The following is an 8,862-nucleotide window of genomic DNA, read 5'->3' on the forward strand; positions in this document are numbered from 1 at the left end:
GTTTTGTTGTGCTTTACCTTGTCACAGTTACATTCTGTTGATTTTCATAGTTCATTTTGAATTTCTTTCATTGAAATGCAAGAGTTGGAATATTTCAGTAGTGTTTTGGTGTGCTACCTTGTCACAGTTACATTCTCTTGATTTTTCTAAGTTCATTTTGAATTTCTGTCGTGAAATGCAAGAGTTGGAATATTTCAGTAGTGTTTTGTTGTGCTTTACCTTGTCACAGTTACATTCTTATAATTTTTCAAAGTTCATTTTGAATTTCTTTCGTGAAATGCAAGAATTGGAATATTTCAGTAGTGTCATGTCTTGGTTTACCTTGTCACAGCTACATTCTCATGATTTTTCACATTTCATTTTGAATTTCTGTCGTGAAATGCAAGAGTTGGAATATTTCAGTAGTGTGTTGTTGTGATTTACCTTTTCACAGGTACATTCTCTTGAATTTAATATGTTAATTTTGAATTTCTGACGTGAAATTCAAGAGTTTGAATATTTCAGTAGTGTTTTGTTGTGCTTTACCGTGTCACAGTTACATTCTGTTGATTTTCATATTTCATTTTGTATTTCTTCGATTGAAATGCGAGAGATGGAATATTTCAGTAGTGTTTTGTTGTGCTTTACCTTGTCAAAGTTACATTCTCTTAATTTTTCAAAGTTCATTTTGAATTTCTTTCGTGAAATGCAAGAATTGGAATATTTCAGTAGTGTATTGTCGTCGTTTACCTTGTGACAGCTACATTCTAATGATTTTTCAAAGTTCATCTTGAATTTCTGTCGTGAAATGCAAGAGTTGGAATATTTCAGTAGTGACTTGTTGTGCTTTACTTTGTCACAGTTACATTCTCTTGATTTTTTGAAGTTCATTTTGAATTTCTGTCGTGAAATGCAAGAGTTGGAATATTTCAGTAGTGACTTGTTGTGCTTTACCTTGTCACAGTTATATTCTGTTGATATTAATACTTCATTTTGAATTTCTTTCATTGAAATGCAAGAGTTGGAATATTTCAGTAGTTTTTGTTGTGCTTTACCTTGTCACATTTACATTCTCTTAATTTTTCAAAGTTCATTTTGAATTTATTTCGTGAAATGCAAGAAGTGGAATATTTCAGTAATGTCTTGTCGTGGTTTACCTTGGCACAGCTACATTCTCATGATTTTTCAAAGTTCATTTTGAATTTCTGTCGTGAAATGCAAGAGTTGGAATATTTCAGTAGTGACTTGTTGTGCTTTACCTTGTCACACTTACATTCTCTTGATTTTTCGAAGTTCATTTTGAATTTATGTCGTGAAATGCAAGAGTTGGAATATTTCAGTAGTGCTTTGTTGTGCATTACCTTGTCAAAGTTACATTCTGTTGATTTTCATAGTTCATTTTGAATTTCTTTCATTGAAATGCAAGAGTTGGAATATTTCAGAAGCGTTTAGTTGTGCTTTACCTTGTCACAGTTACATTCTCTTAATTTTTCAAAGTTCATTTTGAATTTCTTTCGCGAAATGCAAGAATTGGAATATTTCAGTAGTGTCTTGTCGTGGTTTACCTAGTCACAGCTACATTCTCATGATTTTTCAAAGTTCATTTTGGATTTCTTTCGTTGAAATGCAAGAGTTGGAATATTTCAGTAGTGACTTGTTGTGCTTTAGCATGTCACAGTTAAATTCTCTTGATTTTTCGAAGTTCATTTTGAATTTCTGTCGTGAAATGGAGGAGTTGGAATATTTCAGTAGTGTTTTGTTGTGCTTTACCTTGTCACAGTTACATTCTGTTGATTTTCATAGTTCATTTTGAATTTCTTTCATCGAAATACAATAGTTGGAATATTTCAGTAGTGTTTTGTTGAAATCTACCTTGTCACAGTTACATTTTCTTAATTTTTCAAAGTTCATTTTGAATTTCTTTCGTGATATGCAAGAATTGGAATATTTCAGTAGTGTTTTGTCGTGGTTTACCTTGTCACAGCTACATTCTCATGATTTTTCAAAGTTCATTTTGAATTTATGTCGTGAAATGCAAGAGTTGGAATATTTCAGAGTGACTTGTTGTGGTTTACCTTGTCAAAGTTACATTCTCTTGATTTTTCGAAGTTCATTTTGAATTTCTGTCGTTAAATGCAAGAGTTGGAATATTTCAGTAGTGTTTTGTTGTGCTTTACCTTGTCACAGTTACATTCTGTTGATTTTCATAGTTCATTTTGAATTTCTTTGATTGAAATGCAAGAGTTGGAATATTTCAGTAGTGTTTTGTTGTGCTTTACCTTGTCAAAGTTACATTCTCATGATTTTACAAAGTTAATATTGAATTTCTGTCGTGAAATGCAAGAGTTGGAATATTTCAGTAGTGACTTGTTGTGCTTTACTTTGTCACAGTTACATTCTCTTGATTTTTCGAAGTTCATTTTGAATTTATGTCGTGAAATGCAAGATTTGGAATATTTCAGTAGTGATTTGTTGTGCTTTACCTTGTCACAGTTACATTCTGTTGATTTTCATTGTTTATTTTGAATTTCTTTCATTGAAATGCAAGAGTTGGAATATTTCAGTAGTGTTTTGTTGTGCTTTACCTTGTCACAGTTACATTCTCTTAATTTTTCAAATTTCATTTTGAATTTCTTTCGTGAAATGCCAGAATTGGAATATTTTAGTAGTGTCTTGTCGTGGTTTACCTTGTCACAGCTACATTCTCATGATTTTTCAAATTTCATTTTGAATTTCTGTCGTGAAATGCAAGAGTTGGAATATTTCAGTAGTGACTTGTAGTGCTTTACCTTGTCACACTTACATTCTCTTGATTTTTCGAAGTTCATTTTGAATTTCTGTCGAAACATGCAAGAGTTGGAATATTTCAGCAGTGCTTTGTTGTGCATTACCTTGTCACAGTTACATTCTGTTGATTTTCATAGTTCATTTTGAATTTCTTTCATTGAAATGCAAGAGTTGGAATATTTCAGAAGCGTTTAGTTGTGCTTTACCTTGTCACAGTTACATTCTCTTAATTTTTCAAAGTTCATTTTGAATTTCTTTCATGAAATGCAAGAATTGGAATATTTCAGTAGTGTCTTGTCGTGGTTTACCTAGTCACAGCTACATTCTCATGATTTTTCAAAGTTCATTTTGGATTTCTTTCGTTGAAATGCAAGAGTTGGAATATTTCAGTAGTGACTTGTTGTGCTTTAGCATGTCACAGTTACATTCTCTTTATTTTTCGAAGTTCATTTTGAATTTCTGTCGTGAAATGGAAGAGTTGGAATATTTCAGTAGTGTTTTGTTGTGATTTATCTTGTCACAGTTACATTCTGTTGATTTTAAAAGTTCATTTTGAATTTATTTCGTGAAATGCAAGAATTGGAATATTTCAGTAGTGTCTTGTCGTGGTTTACCTTGTCACAGCTACATTCTCATGATTTTACAAAGTTAATATTGAATTTCTGTCGTGAAATGCAAGAGTTGGAATATTTCAGTAGTGACTTGTTGTGCTTTACCTTGTCACAGTTACATTCTCTTGATTTTTCGAAGTTCATTTTGAATTTCTTTCGTGAAATGCAAGAATTGGAATATTTCAGTAGTGACTTGTTGTGCTTTACCTTGTCACAGTTACATTCTGTTGATTTTCATAGTTCATTTTGAATTTCTTTCATTGAAATGCAAGAGTTGGAATATTTCAGTAGTGTTTTGTTGTGCTTTACCTTGTCACAGTTACATTCTCTTAATTTTTCAAAGTTCATTTTGAGTTTCTTTCGTGAAATGCAAGAATTGGAATATTTCAGTAGTGTCTTGTCGTAGTTTACCTTGTCACAGCTACATTCTCATGATTTTTCAAAGTTCATTTTGAATTTCTGTCGTGAAATGCAAGAGTTGGAATATTTCAGTAGTGACTTGTAGTGCTTTACCTTGTCACACTTACATTCTCTTGATTTTTCGAAGTTCATTTTGAATTTCTGTCGAAAAATGCAAGAGTTGGAATATTTCAGTAGTGCTTTGTTGTGCATTACCTTGTCAAAGTTACATTCTGTTGATTTTCATAGTTCATTTTGAATTTCTTTCATTGAAATGCAAGAGTTGGAATATTTCAGAAGTGTTTAGTTGTGCTTTAACTTGTCACAGTTACATTCTCTTAATTTTTCAAAGTTCATTTTGAATTTCTTTAGAAAAATGCAAGAATTGGAATATTTCAGTAGTGTCTTGTCGTGGTTTACCTAGTCACAGCTACATTCTCATGATTTTACAAAGTTCATTTTGGATTTCTTTCGTTGAAATGCAAGAGTTGGAATATTTCAGTAGTGACTTGTTGTGCTTTAGCTTGTCACAGTTACATTCTCTTGATTTTTCGAAGTTCATTTTGAATTTCTGTCGTGAAATGGAAGAGTTGGAATATTTCAGTAGTGTTTTGTTGTGCTTTATCTTGTCACAGTTACATTCTGTTGATTTTCATAGTTCATTTTGAATTTCTTTCGTGAAATGCAAGAATTGGAATATTTCAGTAGTGTCTTGTCGTGGTTTACCTTGTCACAGCTACATTCTCATGATTTTTCAAAGTTCATCTTGAATTTCTGTCGTGAAATGCAAGAGTTGGAATATTTCAGTAGTGACTTGTTGTGCTTTACCTTGTCACAGTTACATTCTCTTGATTTTTCTAAGTTCATTTTGAATTTCTGCCGTGAAATGCAAGAGTTGGAATATTTCAGTAGTGACTTATTGTGCTTTACCTTGTCACAGTTACATTCTCTTGATTTTCATAGTTCATTTTGAATTTCTTTCATTGAACTGCAAGAGTTGGAATATTTCAGTAGTGTTTTGTTGTGCTTTACCTTATCACAGTTACATTCTCTTAATTTTTCAAAGTTCATTTTGAATTTCTTTCGTGAAATGCAAGAATTGGAATATTTTAGTAGTTTCTTGTCGTGGTTTACCTTGTCACAGCTACATTCTCATGATTTTTCAAATTTCATTTTGAATTTCTGCCGTGAAATGCAAGAGTTGGAATATTTCAGTAGTGACTTGTAGTGCTTTACCTTGTCACACTTACATTCTCTTGATTTTTCGAAGTTCATTTTGAATTTCTGTCGTGAAATGGAAGAGTTGGAATATTTCAGTAGTGCTTTGTTGTGCATTACCTTGTCACAGTTACATTCTGTTGATTTTCATATTTCATTTTGAATTTCTTTCATTGAAATGCTAGAGTTGGAATATTTCAGAAGCGTTTAGTTGTGCTTTACCTTGTCACAGTTACATTCTCTTAATTTTTCAAAGTTCATTTTGAATTTCTTTCGCGAAATGCAAGAATTGGAATATTTCAGTAGTGTCTTGTCGTGGTTTACCTAGTCACAGCTACATTCTCATGATTTTTCAAAGTTCATTTTGGATTTCTTTCGTTTAAATGCAAGAGTTGGAATATTTCAGTAGTGACTTGTTGTGCCTTAGCTTGTCACAGTTACATTCTCTTGATTTTTCGAAGTTGATTTTGAATTTCTGTCGTGAAATGGAAGAGTTGGAATATTTCAGTAGTGTTTTGTTGTGCTTTACCTTGTCACAGTTACATTCTGTTGATTTTCATAGTTCATTTTGAATTTCTTTCATTGAAATGCAAGAGTTGGAATATTTCAGTAGTGTTTTGTTGTGCTTTACCTTGTCACAGTTACATTCTCTTAATTTTTCAAAGTTCATTTTGAATTTCTTTCGTGAAATGCAAGAATTGGAATATTTCAGTAATGTCATGTCGTGGTTTACCTTGTCAAAGCTACATTCTCATGATTTTTCAAAGTTCATTTTCAATTTCTGTTGTGAAATGCAAGAGTTGGAATATTTCAGTAGTGACTTGTTGTGCTTTACCTTGTCACAGCTACATTCTCTTGATTTTCCGAAGTTCATTTTGAATTTCTGTCGTGAAATGTAAGAGTTGGAATATTTCAGTATTGTTTTGTTGTGCTTTACCTTGTCACAGTTACATTCTGTTGATTTTCATAGTTGACTTTGAATTTCTTTCATTGAAATGCAAGAGTTGGAATATTTCAGTAGTGTTTTGTTGTGCTTTACCTTGTCACAGTTACATTCTCTTAATTTTTCAAAGTTAATTATGAATATCTTTCTTGAAATGCAAGAATTGGAATATTTCAGTAGTGTCTTGTCGTGGTTTAACTTGTCAAAGCTACATTCTCTTGATTTTTCAAAGTTCATTTGGGATTTCTTTGGTTGAAATGCAAGAGTTGGAATATTTCAGTATTGACTTGTTGTGCTTTACCTTGTCACAGTTATATTCTCATGAATTTTCTAAGTTCATTTTGATTTTCTTTAGTGAAATTCAAGATTTGGAATATTTCAGTAGAGTATGGTTGTGGTTTACCTTGTCACAGTTACATTCTATTGATTTTCATAGTTCATTTTGAATTTTATTAATTGAAATGCAAGAGTTGGAATATTTCAGTAGTGTTTTTTTGTGCTTTACATTGTCAGAGTTACATTCTTTTAATTTTTCAAAGTTCATTTTGAATTTCTTTCGTGAAATGCAAGAATTGCTATATTTCAGTAGTGTCGTGTCGTGGTTTACCTTGTCACTGATACATTCTCATGATTTTTCAAAGTTCATTTTGAATTTCTGTCGTGAAATGCAAGAGTTGGAATATTTCAGTAGTGACTTGTTGTGCTTTACCTTGTCACAGCTACATTCTCATCATTTTTCAAAGTTCATTTTGAATTTCTGTCATGAAATGCAAGAGTTGGAATATTTCAGTAGTGACTTGTTGTGCTTTACCTTGTCACAGTTACATTCTCTTGATTTTTCGAAGTTCATTTTGAATTTCTGTCGTGAAATGCAAGAGTTGGAATATTTCAGTAGTGTTTTGTTGTGCTTTACCTTGTCACAGTTACATTCTCTTGATTTTACTAATTCAATTTTAAATTCATTACGTGAAATGAAAGAGTTGGAATATTTCAGTAGTGTTTTGTTGTGCTTTACCTTGTCACAGTTACATTCTCTTAATTTTTCAAAGTCTATTTTGAATTTCTTTCGTGAAATGCAAGAATAGGAATATTTCAGTAGTGTCTTGTCATGGTTTACCTTGTCACAGCTACATTCTCATGATTTTTCAAAGTTCATCTTGAATTTCTGTCATGAAATGCAAGAGTTGGAATATTTCAGTAGTGACTTGTTGTGCTTTACCTTGTCACAGTTACATTCTCTTGATTTTTCGAAGTTCATTTTTAATTTATGTCGTGAAATGCAAGAGTTGGAATATTTCAGTAGTGTTTTGTTGTGCTTTACCTTGTCACAGTTACATTCTGTTGATTTTCATAGTTCATTTTGAATTTCTTTCATTGAAATGCAAGAGTTGGAATATTTCAGTAGTGTTTTAATGTGCTACCTTGTCACAGTTACATTCTCTTGATGTTTCGAAGTTCATTTTGAATTTCTGTCGTGAAATGAAAGAGTTGGAATATTTCAGTAGTGTTTTGTTGTGCTTTACCTTGTCACAGTTACATTCTGTTGATTTTCATAGTTCATTTTGAATTTCTTTCATTGAAATGCAAGAGTTGGAATATTTCAGTAGTGTTTTGTTTTGCTTTACCTTGTCACAGTTACATCCTCTTAATTTTTCAAAGTTCATTTTGAATTTCTTTCGTGAAATGCAAGAATTGGAATATTTCAGTAGTGTCATGTCGTGGTTTACCTTGTCACAGCTACATTCTCATGATTTTTCAAAGTTCATTTTGAATTTCTGTCGTGAAATGCAAGAGTTGGAATATTTTAGTAGTGACTTGTTGTGCTTTACCTTGTCACAGTTACATTCTCTTGATTTTTCGAAGTTCATTTTGAATTTCTGTCGTTAAATACAAGGGTTGGAATATTTCAGTAGTGTTTTGTTGTGCTTTACCTTGTCGCAGTTACATTCTGTTGATTTTCATAGTTCATTTTGAATTTCTTTCATTGAAATGCAAGAGTTGGAATATTTCAGTAGTGTTTTGTTGTGCTTTACCTTGTCAAAGTTACATTCTCTTAATTTTTCAAATTTCATTTTGAATTTCTTTCGCGAAATGCAAGAATTGGAATATTTAAGTAGTGTATTGTCGTGGTTTACCTTGTCACAGCTACATTCTCATGATTTTTCAAAGTTCATCTTGAATTTCTGTCGTGAAATGCAATAGTTGGAATATTTCAGTAGTGACTTGTTGTGCTTTACCTTGTCACAGTTACATTCTCTTGATTTTTCGAAGTTCATTTTGGATTTCTGTCGTGAAATGCAAGAGTTGGAATATTTCAGTAGAGTTTTGTTGTGCTTTACTTTGTCACAGTTACATTCTGTTGATTTTAATAGTTCATTTTGAATTTCTTTCATTGAAATGCAAGAGTTGGAATATTTCAATAGTGTTTTGTTGTGCTTTACCTTGTCACAGTTACATTCTCTTAATTTTTCAAAGTTCATTTTGAATTTCTGTCGTGAAATGCAAGAATTGGAATATTTCAGTAGTGTCTTGTCGTGGTTTACCTTGTCAAAGCTACATTCTCATGATTTTTCAAAGTTCATTTTGAATTTCTGTCGTGAAATGCAAGAGTTGGAATATTTCAGTAGTGACTTGTTGTGCTTTACCTTGTCACAGTTACATTCTCTTGATTTTTCGAAGTTCATTTTGAATTTCTGGCGTGAAATGCAAGAGTTGGAATATTTCAGTAGTGTTTTGTTGTGCTTTACCTTGTCACAGTTACATTCTGTTGATTTTCATAGTTCATTTTGAATTTCTTACATTGAAATGCAAGAGTTGGAATATTTCAGTAGTGTTTTGTTGTGCTTTACCTTGTTACAGTTACATTCTCTTAATTTTTCAAAGTTCATTTTGAATTTCTTTTGTGAAATGCAAGAATTGGAATAT

This window comes from Artemia sp. Qi Xiang Cuo, chromosome 5 (assembly GCF_049724085.1).
Source record: "Artemia sp. Qi Xiang Cuo chromosome 5, ASM4972408v1, whole genome shotgun sequence".
NCBI classification, from domain to species: domain Eukaryota; kingdom Metazoa; phylum Arthropoda; class Branchiopoda; order Anostraca; family Artemiidae; genus Artemia; species Artemia sp. Qi Xiang Cuo.